Consider the following 18803-nt stretch of genomic DNA (forward strand, 5'->3'; position numbering starts at 1 on the left):
GACGTGTTCAATTGTCTCCGGTTTTTTGCACAACAGGCAGTTTGTTGTCCATGGGACGAAGATACCTTTTTCATTCAGCCAGGTTTTAACAGGGAGCGTATTAGAGAAGTTTGAAAAGGAACGTTTTAGCAGATGGCCTCACGGGCATCTTCTTGACTCTTTTCAAAACGTCCTGCCCTGGGCCTCCACAGTGTAATGCCCGGTAAAAAGGCACCGGCAGCATCACGTCAATGAGATCTTTATACAGTTTTTTTCTGGGAACATTGAAAAGGTAATCAAAAGAAAACCGCATTTCCAGCAACTTGCACGAAAAAACAACCTCGCGCAGGTAGCCAGTCACAGTACCAGGCATGTTTTCACATGACACAATCCATTCAGGGAGCAGCCTCTGTAATCGCACTTGCATCACAGTTCTTAGAAAGGTATCTTTTTGATCACGGAGGAATATAAATTGCGAAACCACCTGACACAAGAACAGATGTGCAAGGCCAAGCCCGCCCCTTTTAACAGAAATAAACAAATTCGTCCGGGCGGTTTTTTCCCATGTGGATGCCCAAATAAAAACAGCAAAAACGCGGTGGATTTTCTGAATTGAGGTTCGTGAGATACACAACACATTTATGAGGTACCACAGCCTCGAAATAAGAAAAACATTGCAAATAGAAGCACGCGAAAACATTGACAGTTGCCTTCCTTGCCACGCATCCGCTTTTTCTTTCACTCTGGATGTTTCTTCCACCCAGTGCACGTTGGGATCTTGATAACATTCTAAAGGCACGCCTAGATATCGTGTTGGGAGTGCAGAACATCGCAGCTTACAGAAGAAATCAGGTGTCACGTCCCATTCACCGTGCCAAAACCCAGAGCTTTTCTCCCAATTGATCTTACATCCAGTTTGATCACAAAACGTTTGGACGACACCCGTGGCTTCACAGATGCTCTTTCTAGTTGCACAAAACACTGCTATATCATCAGCATATGCTAGCATTTTCACGTGCACTGATTGCAGCTTAAACCCTAAAATGCGATCGCTATCAATGATAGCCAAGCAAAGTGGCTCTAAATACAGTACAAACAGCAGGGGTGAGAGCGGGCAGCCCTGCCTTACCGATGAACGTACTGCGATGCTGTCAGTCAGTTCACCATTCACTATAATACGGGTCGTGCAGTTCGCATACGCCATTTTAACACCCTCCACTGTGACGTCACCAAGGTTAGAATGCTCCAAAATGGAAAACAGAATTTCGTGAGAAACCCGGTCAAAGGCTTTCGCCAAATCTAACTGCATCATGGCTATCTGACCACCGAGTGCATCAACACATTCTAGTACGGTTCTTGCGACATGTATATTCGTGGCAATGGATCGACCCTTGATGCCGCACGTTTGATGAGACCCAACCAATTTCTTTATTACGCTTTGCAGTCGTTTTGCTAAAACCTTCATGTACACCTTGTAGTCGACATTGGTGAGGCTAATCGGTCGATATGACCCCACCAACAGTCGTTTCTCCGGATCATCTGTCTTGGGTATTAGAACAATGTGCGATGTAGAGAAAGACAATGGGACAGTATTACGTTCATAAGCTTCAGTGATTACACAGAGCAAAAACTGAGCCGCATACTGCTGAAAAGGTTTAAAGAAAGCAGCGCTTAGACCATCCGGCCCAGGGGCCTTCCCAGTTGTCAGGTCATCTATTGCAGATACTATCTCCTGCAACGTTATCGGTGTTTCTAGGCGCGCTTTACTTCCGTCATCCAGTGCAGGCATCCGTCTTAGAAAATCTCTTTGAAAGCCGCCTACAGTCTGAGGCTTAGCGATAAGCAGTTCTTCGAAGTGCTCTGCTACCGCACGCTGAATATCTTTAGCATCTTCTGTGATATGACCGGCATACCTAATACTCCTTATTTCTTTCTGGCAGGCTATCTTTTCTCGTCTGCTAGCGCTCGTTTTGTCGGCACTTCTCCTGCCCAAAGTTTTTCAGCCCTTGCACGTATGACAGCCGCTGTGTATCTTTCGCTGTCGATTGTTTCCAACTCACTTTTAATCTCTCGTATTTTACTGGCGAAATGCCCTGGCACATTACTTTCCATGCTCAAAAAAAACTGTAGTTGTTCATTCAGTTCTTTTTCTTTTTCTTTCTCTTTATGCCGCACCTTACTGGTCTTTTCTATGGATTTCAATTTGACCCACTCTTTGAACCTATCCCATTCCTCTGCAAAACTTACTGGTCGCATAGCAAGACGATTTTCAAACTCGGTCTTAACATCCGTAAGGAACTCTTCATCGGCGAGAAGTGTGGCATTCAGTTTCCATAGGTACCAGTTAAAGCGCGATATCTTTCCTTTCCTACCGAACACTGCACTTACGAGACAATGATCGCTGAAAGACACAGGTTTGACCTCATATGCAGTACATAGGGAAACAAGATCAACTGAGGCATACATCCTGTCCAATCTAGCATGGCTATCTCGCTGAAAGTGCGTGAACTCTGGTTGGTTTCCAGTGGAGAACACGCTACCAACATCCTCAAGGCCGTATTCATGCACAAGTGCATTCAACTGCTTGGAGCTTCTGTCTCTTCGAGGTTTACACTTAGCCGCTCGGTCCACAGCTACGCACACACAGTTGTAGTCACCAAGTACAAGCAAGATTTTGTCGACCTTCAACCACGATTCAATAGACTCAAAAAACAATTCACGTTCGCGTTCTGATTTGGGAGCATACAAACACAACACACGCCAGCATAAATTACAGTAGGTAAAATCAGTAACCAAAAGCCGACCACTTGGACAGGCAAAAACGAACTCTACGCTTACTCCCATCGTGTTACGTATAAATAAAAGGCATCCACCCGATACACCAACAGAATGGCATACACACACGTAAAAGTTTGCATGAAAAGAAGCCGCCATACGGTCAGTGCTTTCTTGGCTCTCAATCTTTGACTCTTGCACAGATGCTACATCTATATCATTATCTAAAAGGAGGCGATTGAGCTGGCATTGTCGCCTTCTCGCTCCCAGCCCTCTGACATTCAAAGTAGCTACGTGTAACGGCGAATTAAGCTTGAGAGTCATGTAATAGCGAGAGACGCCCGTACCTGCATGGTGCCTACCTTCATGATTGCGTGGCCTCCGCTTCTGAAGAACAGTGGCATATGTGTGCATGTATTGTCCTCCCAGCAGAACGTCGGGCTGCATACAAACGAAGTCCAAGCACCGTCTGTCATTTTTGCTCACACACGCCCCGCTTGGTTGCAGAATGTTCCTGACGCTGGTCGGTAGGGAGCCGACCCACAAATCGTTCAGGCCACCACAAAACCTACGGAGGCGGTTTCCCCGCCTGCCGCGTGTCGGCCGAGAAGTTCGGCTTCGGTCTTAACGTTGCTCTTCGGATGCCCGAAGTTTTCGACGGTGGCTCACTACAAACACCGCCTGGCAGCTGAGTCCCCTTGACGCTTTCTTCGTGTGGACGTTTCGCGGCAATAAAGGCTGCTGTCTCCGGCCCAACCTCCATGGCATCAGTACAAAAAGGCTCAGTGCTGAGATGCTCCTCAGCGTCAGAAAAATTGATTACATCTTCTGATGCTTCCTTAGACGCGCCTTCATGGTCCTGTGACGGATCTCGCAAGGCTTGCAGAGTTTCACTCTCTTGACTGGGCACCGTCACCTTATGCTTTGTTAAAACAGTCATGGAAGGCGCGTCCTGTTTTGTTGACTGACCTCTAATGTCAGCAGCCTACTCCGCATCCACCTCGTCCATTATTAACTCCGACGAGTCTTCGCTGGTCCCAGGTCCGGCAATGCTAGCGTAGGTACGAGCACACTGGCTGTCTTCATGCCCGAACCGTCGACAGGTTCCGCAGCGAGGAACCTGGCACTCTTTGCGGATGTGACCCGTACTCCGGCAGCGTAGGCACAGCGGGGGTCTGCCTGGCACAATAACGAGCGCCAGCTCACCGCTAACATTCAGCTGATGCGGCAGGTCGTCGAGCTTCATGCCAGCTTTCAGCTTCAGCGTGACGAGTCTAGTAGTTGAGCCCTTTTCTAACATACCTTTAACTCGCCAGCGCTCCCGTGTAACTTCGGATACCTTTCCGTACGGCGCAAAGGCAGCACGGTCATCCTCGTCTGGCACGTTGTGTAGCAGCCAGTGAAGTTTCAGCCGCACATCCTGGTTCGCCGGCTCAATTACCAAGCAGCGACCGTTTTTCACACACAACTCGCCTACACTAACAAGCTTGGTCACCGCTTCAGAATCCTTGAGAGTGACAGCCCAGACGTGGCTCATCCGATACGCCCCCATCGCAACAACATAGGGGATCAGCGAATGCTGTGCCAAAGCGTCGCGGAAATCTTCCACCCGGTACGGGCGGGCCCTGATATCGGCATGCAAAAAAACCTTATTCAAAACAAACCGACCGGTTGGCAGTGCAGGCAAAACAACTTGATAAGTACTATCCTGTTCAGCAGTCCTGTTACCGCGGCCTGACATGGCCGCTGAAGCCGTTCCTGAGGAGCCCTGCATCCTGCGTCCGTTCACTGGTGTGGCCGGAAGCAGAATCCACTGCGCCACTCTGCTAGGCGATGAGCAAGGTTTTTAATAAACAGTGTAATAGGCACGGAATTACTTTGTGAACGAATAAAACAATGTAGCAGAGCGTGGTTTCGATCCACGGACCTCTGGGTTATGGGCCCAGCACGCTTCCAGTGCGCCACTCTGCTAGGCGATGAACAAGGTTTTTAATAAACAGTGTAATAGGCGCGGAATTACTTTGTGAACGAATAAAACAATGTAGCAGAGCGTGGTTTCGATGCACGCTTCCACTGCGCCACTCTGCTAGGCGATGAACAAGGTTTTTAATAAACAGTGTAATAGGCGCGGAATTACTTTGTGAACGAATAAAACAATGTAGCAGAGCGTGGTTTCGATCCACGGACCTCTGGGTTATGGGCCCAGGACGCTTCCACTGCGCCACTCTGATAGGCTTTTTTTTTTCTCTATTACCGTGAAACACAAAACAAAAGTACACAATAAAACACGTCAACTACACTTGAGCTAACGCGTACGCGGCTAAAATCTTTTCAGGTTCACCAACTCATCAAATAGACATTGCCATTGTGGTGGATCCTGCTGCATCCTGAAAGATTCGCGTATATACACCGCACTTTCAATGAAGTTTTCACGCGCAGATCGTGTATTTATATCTGCGTGACGCACCTGCATTCGTGTTTTCCACAAACTATGGAGGCCAAGAAGCATAATTAAATCATAAGGTGCATCATCGTTCTGCACTGGTAGGAATCTGATACCGTACGGAGTTAGGGGAAGTTCCTTTTTAATTGTCCTTTGGAGGACGTCCCATAGAAAGACAGCATCCCAACACTGTAAGAAGACGTGTTCAATTGTCTCCGGTTTTTTGCACAACAGGCAATTTGTTGTCCATGGGACGAAGATACCTTTTTCATTCAGCCAGGTTTTAACAGGGAGCGTATTAGAGTGAAGTTTGAAAAGGAACGTTTTAGCAGATGGCCTCACGGGCATCTTCTTGACTCTTTTCAAAACGTCCTGCCCTGGGCCTCCACAGTGTAATGCCCGGTAAAAAGGCACCGGCAGCATCACGTCAATGAGATCTTTATACAGTTTTTTTCTGGGAACATTGAAAAGGTAGTCAAAAGAAAACCGCACTTCCAGCAACTTGCACGAAAAAACAACCTCGCGCAGGTAGCCAGTCACAGTACCAGGCATGCTTTCACATGACACAATCCATTCAGGGAGCAGCCTCTGCAATCGCAGTTGCATCACAGTTCTTAGAAAGGTATCTTTTTGATCACGCAGGAATATAAATCGCGAGACCACCTGACGCAAGAACAGATGTGCAAGGCCAAGCCCGCCCCTTTTAACAGAAATAAACAAATTCGTCCGGGCGGTTTTTTCCCATGTGGGTCCCCAAATAAAAACAGGAAAAACGCGGTGCATTTTCTGAATTGAGGTTCGTGAGACACACAACACATTCATGAGGTACCACAGCCTCGAAATAAGAAAAACATTGCAAATAGAAGCGCGCGAAAACATTGAGAGTTGCCTTCCTTGCCACGCATCCGCTTTTTCTTTCGCTCTGGATGTTTCTTCTATCCAGTGCACGTTGGGATCTCGATGACAATCTAAAGGCACGCCTAGATATCGCGTTGGGAGAGCAGACCATCGCAGCTTACAGAAGAAATCAGGTGTCACGTCCCAATCACCGTGCCAAAACCCAGAGCTTTTCTCCCAATTGATCACACATCCGGTTTGATCACAAAATGTTTGGACGACACCCGTAACTTCACAGATGCTCTTTCTAGTTGCACAAAACACTGCTATGTCATCAGCATATGCTAGCATTTTCACGTGGGCTGATTGCAGCTTGAACCCTAAAATGTGATCGCTATCAATGATAGCCAAGCAAAGTGGCTCTAAATACAGTGCAAAAAGCAGGGGTGAGAGCGGGCAGCCCTGCCTTACCGATGAACGTACTGCGATGCTGTCAGTCAGTTCACCATTCACTATAATACGGGTCGTGCAGTTCGCGTAAGCCATTTTAACACCCTCCACTATGACTTTTCCAAGGTTAGAATGCTCCAAAATGGAAAAAAGAATTTCGTGGGAAACACGGTCAAAGGCTTTCGCCAAATCTAACTGCATCATGGCTATCTGACCACCGAGTGCATCAACACATTCTAGTACGGTTCTTGCGACATGTATATTCGTGGCAATGGATCGACCCTTGATGCCGCACGTTTGATGAGACCCAACCAGTTTTTTTATTACGCTTTGCAGTCTTTTTGGTAAAACCTTCATATACACCTTGTAGTTAACATTGGTGAGGCTAATCGGTCGATATGACCCCACCAACAGTCGTTTCTCCGGATCATCTGTCTTGGGTATTAGCACAATGTGCGATGTAGCGAAAGACAATGGAACAGTATTACGTTCATAAGCTTCAGTGATTACATCGAGCATAAACTGAGCCGCATACTGCTGAAAAGTTTTAAAGAAGGCAGCGCTTAGACCATCCGGCCCAGGTGCTTTCCCAGGTGTCACGTTATCTATTGCAGATTCTATCTCCTGCAACGTTATCGGTGTTTCTAGGCGCGCTTTACTTTCGTCATCCAGTGCAGGCATCAGTCTTAGAAAATCTGTTTGAAAGCCGCCTACAGTCTCAAGCTTCGCGCTAAGCAGTTCTTCGAAGTGCTCTGCTACCGCACGCTGAATATCTTTAGCATCTTCAGTGATATGGCCGGCATACCTTGTACTCCTTATTTCTTTCTGGCAGGCGAATCTTTTTTCGTCTGCTAGGGCTCGTTTTGTCGGCACTTCTCCAGCCCAAAGTTTTTCAGCCCTTGAATGTATAACAGCCGCTGTGTATCTTTCGATGTCGATTGTTTCCAGCTCCCTTTTAATCTCTCGTATTTTACTGGCGAAATGGCCTGGCACTGAACTTTCCATGCTCAAAAGAAACTCGAGTTGTTCATTCAGTTCTTTTTCTTTTTCTTTCTCTTTATGCCGCACCTTACTGCTCTTTTCTATGGATTTCAATTTGACCCACTCTTTGAACCTATCCCATTCCTCTGCAAAACTTACTGGTCGCATAGCAAGACGATTTTCAAACTCGGTCTTAACATCCGTAAGGAACTCTTCATCGGCGAGAAGTGTGGCATTCAGTTTCCATAGGTACCAGTTAAAGCGCGATATCTTTCCTTTCCTACCGAACACTGCACTTACGAGACAATGATCGCTGAAAGACACAGGTTTGACCTCATATGCAGTTCATAGGGAAACAAGATCAACTGAGGCATACATCCTGTCCAATCTAGCATGGCTATCTCGCTGAAAGTGCGTGAACTCTGGTTGGTTTCCAGTGGAGAACACGCTACCAACATCCTCAAGGCCGTATTCATGCACAAGTGCATTCAACTGCTCGGAGCTTCTGTCTCTTCGAGGTTTACACTTAGCCGCTCGGTCCACATCTGCGCACACACAGTTGTAGTCAGCAAGTACAAGCAAGATTTTGTCGACCTTCAACCACAATTCAATAGACTGAAAAAACAATCCACGTTCGCATTCTGAATTGGGAGCATACACACACACAACACGCCAGCATAAATTACAGTAGGTAAAATCAGTAACCAAAAGCCGACCACTTGGGCAGGCAAAAACGAACTCTACACTTACTCCCAGCGTGTTACGTATAAATAAAAGGCATCCACCCGATACACCAACAGAATGGCATACACACACATAAAAGGTTGTTTGAAAAGAAGCCACCATACGGTCAGTGCTTTCTTGGCTCTCAATCTTTGACTCTTGCACAGCTGCTATATCTATATCATTATCCAAAAGGAGGCGACTGAGTTGGCATTGTCGCCTTCTCGCTCCCAGTCCTCTGACATTCAAAGTAGCTACATGTACCGGCGAATTAAGCTTGAGAGTCATGTATTAGAGAGAGACGCCCGTACCCGCATGGTGCCTACCTTCATGGTTGCATGGCTTCTGCTTCTGACGAACAGCGGCGTATGTATGCATGTAATGTCCTCCCAGCAGAATGTCGGGATGCATTCAAACGAAGTCCAAGCACATTGTTTCATTTTTGCTCACACACGCACCACTTGGTTGCAGAAGGTTCCTGACGCTGGTCGGTAGGCAGCCGACCCACAAATCGTTCAGGGCACCACAAAAACTACGGAGGCGGTTTCCCCGCCTGCCGCGTGTCGGCCGAGAAGTTCGGCTTCGGTCTTAACGTGGCTCTTCGGATGCCAGAAGTTTTCGGCGGCGGCTCACCACAAACACCGCCTGGCAGCTGAGTCTCCTCCACGCTTTCCTCATGCGGACGTTTCGCGGCAATTAAGGCTGCTGTCTCCGGCCCAACCTCCATGGCATCAGTAAAGGAAGGCTCAGTACTGAGATGATCCTCAGCGTCGGAAAATTTGGCTACGTCTTCTGACACTTCCTTTGATGCGCTTTCATGGTCCTGGGATGGTACGTTCAAGACATGCCGAGTTTCATTCATTTCATTTGAGACCGTCACCTTATTCTTTGTTAAAACCGTCATGGAAGGCGCGTCCTGTTTCGTTGACTGGCCTCTAATGTCAGCAGCCTCCTCCGCATCCGCCTCGTCCATAATTAACTCGGACGAGTCTTCGCTGGTCCCAGGTCCGGCAATGCTAGCGTAGGTTCGTGCACACTGGCTGTCTTCATGCCCGAACCGTCGACAGGTTCCGCAGCGAGGAACCCGGCACTCTTTGCGGATGTGACCCGTACCCCGACAGCGTAGGCACAACGGGGGTCTGCCTGGCACGATGACGAGCGCGAGCTCGCCGCTAACATTCAACTGATGCGGCAGGTCGTCGAGCTTCATGCCAGCTTTCAGCTTCAGCGTTACGAGTCTAGTTGTAGAGCCCTTTTCTAGCATACCTTTAACACGCCAACGCTCCCGGGAAACTTCCGACACCTTTCCGTAAGGCGCAAATGCAGCACGAACATCTTCATCTGGCACGTTGTGTAGTAGCCAGTGAAGCTTGAGTCGCACGTCCTGGTTCGCCGGGTCAATCACCAAACAGCGACCGTTTTTCACAGACAGCTCACCTACACTGACAATCTTGTTGACGGCTTCAGTATCCTTGAGAGTGACGGCCCAGACGTGGCTCATCCGATACGCCCCCATAGCGATAACATCGGGGATTAGCGAGTGTTGTGCTAAAGTATCCCGGAAATCTTCCACCCGGTACGGGCGGGCCCTGATATCGGCGTGCAAAAAAACGGTATTCAAAACAAACCGACCTGTTGGAAGTGCAGGCAAAACGACCTGGTAAGTGTTGTCCTGTTCAGCAGTCCTGTTACCGCGGCCTGACATGGCCGCTGAAGCCGCTCCTGAGGAGCCCTGCATCCTGCGTCCGTTCACTGGCGTGGCCGGAAGCAGAATCACTGCGCCACTCTGCTAGGCGATGAACAAGGTTTTTAATAAACAGTGTAATAGGCGCGGAACTACTTTGTGAACAAATAAAACAATGTAGCAGAGCGTGGTTTCGATCCACGGACCTCTGGGTTATGGGCCCAGCACGCTTCCACTGCGCCACTCTGCTTGGCGATGAACAAGGTTTTTAATAAACAGTGTAATAGGCGCGGAACTACTTTGTGAACAAATAAAACAATGTAGCAGAGCGTGGTTTCGATCCACGGACCTCTGGGTTATGGGCCCAGCACGCTTCCACTGCGCCACTCTGCTAGGCGATGAACAAGGTTTTTAATAAACGGTGTAATAGGCGCGGAACTACTTTGTGAACGAATAAAACAATGTAGCAGAGCGTGGTTTCGATCCACGGACCTCTGGGTTATGGGTCCAGCACGCTTCCACTGCGCCACTCTGCTTTTCATTTCTTTTTTTTATTACCATGATTATGACAAGTACAAAACACAAAGTCAATGATAGAAGTGTTCCCAATCCTTCGGCTGACACATGCGATTTAAAATTGTTTGATGTCAACCAACTGGTCAAGTATATTTACCCATTCCGGTGGATCAGGTTCGCTTTTGTATACCTCTCGGATATACGCCACGCTCTCGACGACATTTTCTCTAACAGGTCGCGTATTCACGTCCGCATGACGCACTTGAATTATATTCTTCCATATACTATGGAGGCTAAGGAGCATTATGATATCGCATGGAATTTCTTTATTTTCAACTGGCAGGAAGCGTACACCGTAGGGATATATTGGGAGTTCTTTTTTTATTGTTCTTTGAAGAACATCCCAATGAAATACCGGGTCCCAGCAGTCTATAAAGACATGTTCAACTGTTTCGGGTTTCTTGCAGAGAAGGCAGTTGGTTGACCACGGGACAAATATTCCTTTTTTTTCCAGCCAAACTTTGACTGGAAGCGTCCTGGTATGGAATTTGAAGAAAAACTACTTTGTCGTAGGCTTAACTGGCATCGTCTTTATTCTCTTCAAGACGTCCTGTCCTGGGCCTCCATAGTATACAGAACGGTACACAGGCACAGGTAGCATAATGTCAATAAGGTCTGTATACAGTTTGCGCCTTGAAACTGAAGATATTCCATTGAAAATCGGACACTCAGCATTCTAAATGCAAGAACAACCTCACGTAAGTAACCAGAGATCGTGGTACAGGGATCTAAAAATGACGTCACAATGAATTGTGATAGCATACTGCACATTCTTATTTATAAAACAGTTCGCAAAAACGGGTCTTGCTGGTCCCGAAAATATAGAAACCGAGATACTATCTGGCGTAAAAACAAATGAACGAGACCAAGGCCTCCGTATCTAACAGGCCGAAACAAATTTGTGCGGCTTATTCTTTCCCATGTGGAGGACCAAATAAACACAGAAAAAATGCGATGCACTTTTTGTACATGGACCCGTGACACAGAAAAGACACTCATGATATACCATATTTAGGAAAGCAAGAAGACATTACAGATGCTAGCCCGCGCAAACGTAGATAAATCCCTTCCTTGCAATCCTTCCGCTTTTTCCCGTACTCGGTTGGTTTCCTCCGCCCACTGTCGCTCAGTGTCACGATAGGAGCAAAGCGGCACGCCAAGGTACTTTATAGGTAATTCCGCCCACTTCATGAAAGCGAAATACTCGGGTTTATTATCCCATTGTCCGTGCCAAAAGCCTGAGCTTTTTTCCCAATTAATTTGGCAGCCTGTCTGTTTGCAATATTTCCCGGTTATGGTAACAACTTCCCGAACGCTGTCTTTATCTCAACAAAATACGGCAATATCATCCGCATAAGCTAGGACCTTAACATGCGCGTCGTAAAGCTTAAAATCGATCACCTTATCGCTGTGAAGCAAAGCTAAACAGATTGGTTCGAGGTAGATTCCAAATAGCAGGGGCAACAGCGGGCAGCCTTGTCTTACCGACGAGCGCACTGGCACGCTTTCAGTAAGATTACCATTTACAATCACTCGTGTCGTGCAACATGCGTATGACTTCTTAGCGCCTTCTAGTATGACTCGACAAACGTTGGTGTGCTCAAGGATACTAAGTAAAACCGTGTGTGATACGAGGCCAAAGCTTTTGCTAAATCGAGTTGCAGCATAGCAACACGGCCTTCACAAACATCGCAACATTCCAGAACATTACGGGCAACATGAATATTTGTAGGTATTGTGCGGCCTTTGATGCCACAAGTTTGGTGTGGACCTACCAAAATCTTTATTACGGTTTGTAGTCGGTTTGCGAAGACTTTAGTGTAGATTTTGTAGTCTGTGTTGGTGAGGCTAATTGGACGGTACGACCCCACCAGCAACCGCTGCTCGGGATCATCAGTTTTGGGTGTCAAGGTAATATGAGAAGCGCCAAAGGACAGTGGCACTCTTTGCTTTTCATACGCTTCCGAGATCACACGGTGTAACAGAAGGGCCACTGATGTTCTAAACTCCTTGTAGAAATTTGCAGTTAACCCATCCGGTCCAGGTGCTTTACCAGATTGTAAGCCATCGAGATGTAAGGGCTACGGAGTAAATTCGACCACCTGGCGATCTTTAACGTGCGCTGACATCGCACAGCCCACGGACACCTCTTCGTTTCGCCCTCATCGAAACGCAGCCGCCGAGGTCGGTTTCGAACCCGCGTACTCCGGCACAGTAGTCGGGCGTCTTACCACTGCACCACCCCGGCGGGACGAGCCACCTCCGCTGCCTCGTGCAGACAGAAGAGAAAATGGAGAAGAAAAAAAAGGAAGAGTGGGAGAAAGACGCGCGCCGCCACAACACCCGTCGTCCACCACCTAAACGGTGGCGGGTGCAATGACGGCCTACAACAGATAAAAATTCAGTGGCTGGCTAGCCCACGCCGCAAGCGGCGCTAACCTACCGTCCCAGCCCAACACCTCCTATATAGGAGGTGTTGCCCAGCCCCGTAGGGCCAGGAACAGCCCTGTCAGCGCACGTTAAACAGGAACAGCGCTGTCAGCGCACGGTGGTCAAAATAGGGTGGTGGTGGTGGTGACTATGGTTTATTTTTGGGGAGGGGGTACTGGTCACGTCTTATGTTGGCCATCTTTGTGGCATCACTCTTGGTGACCAGGGGGAAGGGGAAGTTGGGTTTAGGGGAAGGTTGGAGAGGGGAAGGTTCCTGACGCCGCCTATGTCGCCGCCATTTCCGCACGAAGCACTATGGGCCCATGCAGGCCTACAGAACAGAGCTGAGGCCAGACTCCTCCAGATAAGTCAGGAGGAGCCGGTGAGCAGAGAGTTGGTTCCGAGATGGGAAGAGCAATTGCCCTTCGGTATCAGCAGGGAGACCAAGATTCCGATAGCCATTCAGAAGTTTCTGGCGATGGCCAGCGGAGGCTGGACACACGAGGAGCAAGTGTCCCAGTGTGCCAGTATTGCCACAAGAGGGACAGGCTGGGCTGGGAGCTCGGCCACAGGCATACATGCGGGACGGAGTCCACGTGCAGCCTATTCGAAGTCGTAGGAGGAGGGATTTGTCCTTCCGTGAAAGTTTGTCAGAGAGCCGTTGGAGATGTTCACCAGCGGCAATACGACGGTCAGGATGGAAAGACCTTATCGACCTTCTCAAGAGGGGTCTTGAAAAGTCAAAAGGTGTGACAGCCTCAGTGACTGGGGCGCCGTTGTCATGCGCCGCTTTGGCCAAGGCATCCGCCTCTTCATTGCCCTGGACTCCAGTATGTCCTGGAACCCAATGTAGGGCCAGTTGATACCCCGAGTCCTGAAGGGCTAGGAGACGGGCTCGGAGAATGTTCACCGAGAGGTTGGTGCCGTGGTAGATAGTCAGGAGCTGCAGAGCAGATCTGGAGTCGCACAGAACATTCACAGGTCCAGGAGGGACACTGGAAGCGATGAACTGTGCGGCTAGGTGTAGACCGGCCAGCTCAGCAGCTGTTGAACTGGCAGGGAATGACAGGCGGCAGGACCTAGACTGGTCTAGCTGCGGTGCTGTCATAGCAGCAGCTGCTTGGAAGGTAGCGGGTCGAACCGAGCCATCCGTAAAGAGGAGTGTAGATTCTCTACACGCCTCAAGGAGGGCTGCAGTTGTCTGCTGGAAGGCAGCTACAGGGGTGTGACGTTTGGTGTGACCATCCGTATCCAAAAAGACAGGAATTGGGGGTCGATTGGGTGGAGGGGGTAGGACTGAGAAACCTGGGACAGGACCGATGATTTCTCTGTACACTGTATACAGCTTACCCATACGAGAATGGGATTTGCTGTGCAGCCGTGCTAGGAGTGAGGCACCATCTGGAGCATGGCTGAGACGATCAATGTGGGTCAGTCCCCTCTGGGCGAGGAGAAGATCCAGAGGGTAGATACCAGCTTCCGCAAGGGTAGCGGGAATCTGTGAGGATTGAGGGACTCCGAGGAATCTTCTAATCCAACGCCTTCGAATCGTGTCGAGACGAATGACTCGAGTCGACCGAAGGGAAACGAAGGGAAGGGCATATAGGATGACCGAAGTCGCCGCTGCCTCGAAGAGCTTGATTGCCCAAGTGGAGGAGCAACCATTGCCATTAGCAAGGAGACGCTGGACTGCTCTTCCCACACGATCGAGATGGGGAATGAGGGCTTTGTCAGCTGGGATCCAGGTGAGACGGTCGTCAATTGTGAGACCTAGGTATCTCACCTGGCGTTTCCATGGAAGAGGGGTTCCTTCGATATGCAAAGTTGCTAGACGGCGGGAACTCCGTGCTCCTCTGGGATGGTAGACGAGGGCCTCAGACTTAGTAGCCGAGAGGGTCAATCCTTTAGATGATAGGAAGTACTGGACGCCGTCCAGTGCCTGTTGCATAGCCTTCCTAGCGGAGACAATACGTCTCTTTGGAGCTCGGATCCAGAGGGCTATGTCATCTGCATAGATGGAGCAGGAAACTTTGTGGATTCTGATCTGCTGAACGAACTTCGGCAGGCCAGCTAGGACGAGGTTGAACAGCCAAGGACTGAGGACTGATCCTTGGGGAACCCCAGATGTAACAGGACGAGGAGAGCTAAGTGTTTGCCCAACTCGAACTTGGAAGGTGCGATTGGAGAGGAACGCCGAGACAAAGCTACGCAGTTTCCCAGTCACTCCAAGGGCATCCAGAGCCTGCTCAATGATGGTATGGGCCAGGTTGTCAAAAGCGGACTGGACATCCAGAAGAACCAGGAAGACAACGTCGCCCGCATATTTGGCTTCCTCAAGGGTGGAGACAACATCCGCTATAGAGTCTGCAGTACAGCGGTGCTTCCGAAATCCTGTCTGCATCTCTGGAAGGAAGTTGGTTGCTCTGGCGATCCATGTGAGTCGTTCCAGGGCAATGAACTCCATGGTCTTGCAGGCTGCAGATGTAAGAGATACAGGACGGTAGGAGGATAGTTGTTTAGCCGGCTTACGGGGCTTAAGAATGGGAACAACGATGGCATTTCTCCAGTTGTCCGGTAGTATGCTGCTGTCCCATGTGTCGTTGAAGACTGCGAGGAGGCGCTTCTTCTCCGGGGCATCCAGATTACGGAGCATCTGGAGTGTAAGTCCGTCAGCGCCAGGAGCTGATTTCTTCTTCGAGCGATTGAGGGCACGTTGAAGCTCATGAGGGGCAATGGGTTCATTGCAGAGGGCAGAGATGGTCTGTGCCAAAGCTGCTGGTGGTGAAGGGGTAGCCCGAAGGGGCGAAGGGGGATTCGCCACTGGAAGTCCAGCGGATGGGGGGGGCGTGGTTGACTTGGAAAGGAAGTCGGCAAGTTGCTCTGCCAAGTCATGAAAGGAAATGCCTCTTGCGATGGCTGCTCCCAGGACAGGTTGTCGATTGGAGGCAACCTGCAAAAGGGATTTGAGGATGCGCCAGGCAGCAGAGGACTGTCTGGCTGACTGTATGGACCGGCAAATGCTGGCCCAGCTTTCCCGGGAACGACGATTGGCCTGACGACGGCAGCAAGCATCAATCCTGCGGAAGGCCTTCCAATGTTCGGGATGGTGGGTGCGCTCGGCCACTCGCTCAGCCCTTCGTCTGGAGGCCCTAAGTCCGAGTAGACGTAGGTCCGGGACTGGTGCATGTAGTGGTACTGCGCAGGTGATTGTGGAGTTCTTGGCACAACGTCCAAGAAAATCCAGGAAGTCACCTGCAAGTGGGATGTCTTTCACTCGTTCTCTGAACTCGGCCCATTTGGTAATGGGATAAAGCTTTTCCCTCCTCCTACCCCTCACAGAGGGGTTAAGGAAGATGGGAAAATGATCCGAGCCCAAAGAGTCAGGTGCTCTGGCCCACGAATAGTGGCAGGCATCAGAGATGAGAGCCAGGTCGATGAAAGAAGATCGTCCTGGCCGAATGAAGGTTGGGGAGGTAGGCTGTAGGAAACGAAGGCCAGCCGCATTGATGGCGTCCAAGAGCTTTTTGCCTCGGGTGGTGCTGGACTGGTTGCCCCATGCCCTGTGGTGGGAGTTGAAATCCCCGCAGATAAGGGCATCCTTACCTAGACGGGAATGAAGGGCAATGAGGCAGGAGGGGTCCCAAGGAACTCCTGGAGGGACATATACTGAAGCAACTGTAGTGTCCGTGTCACCCATACGGACGCGCACGGCACAGATCTCCAGTTGTCCTAGGTCAGGTTGGGCAACATCCATCAGTGTGTGGGGTATGTCACTCCTCACATAGATGGCTGTGCGGGGCCTGTGTTGTGGATGCGAAGGATCCAGGCAGGGGGCATCATTGCAGTCCTGGTTGGAGCAGCATGAGCGGCCAGAGTACCCGGTGAATCCTGGTAGTCGGAGGTTCTCCGCTGGGACTCGGGTCTCCTGTAAAGCAAAGACATCAAATTCCAGAGATTTCTGGAGGATTAGATCTTTGAGGTCCGCGTGTCGTACTCGCAGGGAGTTGGTATTCCACTGCAAGACACGCGGTCTCCTGGGAACAGGGTTGCGTCTGTTCCTACGTCTGGCCATGATGGCGAGTGGTAGGGCTCTCAGTAATGAGAGCAGCAGCTTCTCCCAATCGGCGAGCGCCAGAGTTGGGTGGGAGCTGGGTCATGAGCGCTTGGACAGCAAGTCGTAGCGCTTCGGTTACCGAAGTGAGTGTGGCTTGGATATCCACCGCCACAGGTTGCTGAGGGGGCTCCCTAGCTGGTACGCTGGGGTGCTTGGGACTCCGTGACTGGAGGGCCTTTGAGTAGGATTCGAACTGGGTAGACCCAGACCCAGTGGGCTGAAGAGGGCGGAGCTCGTTGAGCACTTGCCGCCGATCTTCAGGTGTTGTTGTCTTGCGGAGAGCCGTGGTTAGCTGCTGTTGGTGTCGCCACTTGGGACACGAGGGATCAGCAGCCCGGTGTCGACCTCCGCAATGAAAACACTTGGGAGTGCTAGAAGTGCACTTCCGAGTGTGGTGTGATCCGCCGCAGATGGAGCAGCGATCAGGCCTGGTGCAAGCGGCGGAGACATGATTAAAGGCTCCGCAGCGGGTGCACTGGAGGGGACGAGCTTTCAGTGGTCGAACAGCAAACTTCATCCCATTGATGTAGACATGGTTAGGTGGAGGGGCAGCGAAGCGGACGGCGACAGGGTGGCCTCGACGACGGACGCCGAGTATCTCAACATCAGCCTCAATGCCCTCGGCAATGTCCTGTTCCCGGACCTCGCGATCGACGCCGAAGATAGTGCCCACATGGAAGTCCATGCGGGAAGCCTCATAGCCCTCCACTATGGCTTCCTTCTCTCTCTCTCTCTCTTTCTATCTACTTTCACTCCCACCTTTCTCCCTTGCCTTACGGCGCGGCGCAGGTGTCCATAGAAAGAAATGTGACAGATACTGCGCCTTTCCCTTCCTGTGAACCAATGATACATTTATAATACAGCATCGGGGGGGGGGGGGCGGAGGCGGCAGAAAGTTAGGTGGGCGGATGAGATTAAGAAGTTCGCAGGGGTCAAGTGGATGCAGTTAGCACAGAACCGGGTTAAGTGGAGAAATATGGGAGAGGCCTTCGCCCTGCAGTGGGTATAATCAGGCTAATGATGATGATGATGATGATCTCGTAATAACTCGTAATAACTACCGCAGCCGTGGCCCCGGAGTCGAGTACCCGCCTCGGCTACGGGAGGTAGTGGGTTCGACTCCCATTGCCGGCCGGACACCCACCGGTTTTCTCAAATGGGTACAAGCCACGGCCCGGCCTGGTGCTCGGCTTACCAGGGCTCGTGGCTTGGAAAAGGAGCCCACGCCTTCTAAGCCCAACTCTGTGAGTAGTAAGAGACCGTTTTTCGAAATCGCTCATCGTCGTCGTTAGTTATCTCGTAATAACTACATGTAGACCTAACGTTTCGAAGGATTCGGGCATATGAGCAAAAATTTAAATAGTCATTGATTTTGTCAGAGGGTGGTCTGTACAGAACTAAAAGTGTAACGCTCATGCAAGCAGTCATTAGGCACTCCTAATCGAATTTATCATGGACAGTTCAGAAACTGTCTGGAAATTGAGCTGGTTTTTTACGTATACAGCAGCACCACCTCCTCTTATTTCCTTCCGATGTCTAAGAAAACTACCAGAATTTCGTGAAACTTACTGTCGCAATCATTGCAAAACTTGGCTTCAGTAAATACTAACCCATCTGACTAGTTGTACATTTTGTTTAGAACTGGTGTATTTAATGGTATTTATTTTCAATATTTCCGTATTCAGATGGAGCAAGGAAACGTATGGATCACATCAATATTAAGCCGTTGGAAACAACCTCAACTTTGAGGAGTTGTTGATCAAACACACTGAGTGAACAGAAAATGGTCACAAAGTCTTGTAAAGCGTTCC

General features: G+C 49.8%; 2 non-coding genes across 2 annotated transcripts; both read right to left on the bottom strand.

The window, feature by feature from the left end:
* Positions 1-10050: 10050 nt before the first annotated feature.
* Positions 10051-10122, bottom strand: TRNAM-CAU (transfer RNA methionine (anticodon CAU)). Its single transcript has one exon. It is a non-coding gene; the product is annotated as a tRNA-Met (tRNA).
* A 71-nt stretch (positions 10123-10193) lies between these two features.
* On the bottom strand, positions 10194-10265 carry TRNAM-CAU (transfer RNA methionine (anticodon CAU)). The gene has a single exon. It is a non-coding gene; the product is annotated as a tRNA-Met (tRNA).
* Between the last annotated feature and the right edge of the window lie 8538 nt (positions 10266-18803).

This window comes from Amblyomma maculatum, chromosome 2, assembly GCF_055883805.1.
Source record: "Amblyomma maculatum isolate TAMU_Amacu chromosome 2, ASM5588380v1, whole genome shotgun sequence".
Classification (NCBI taxonomy): domain Eukaryota; kingdom Metazoa; phylum Arthropoda; class Arachnida; order Ixodida; family Ixodidae; genus Amblyomma; species Amblyomma maculatum.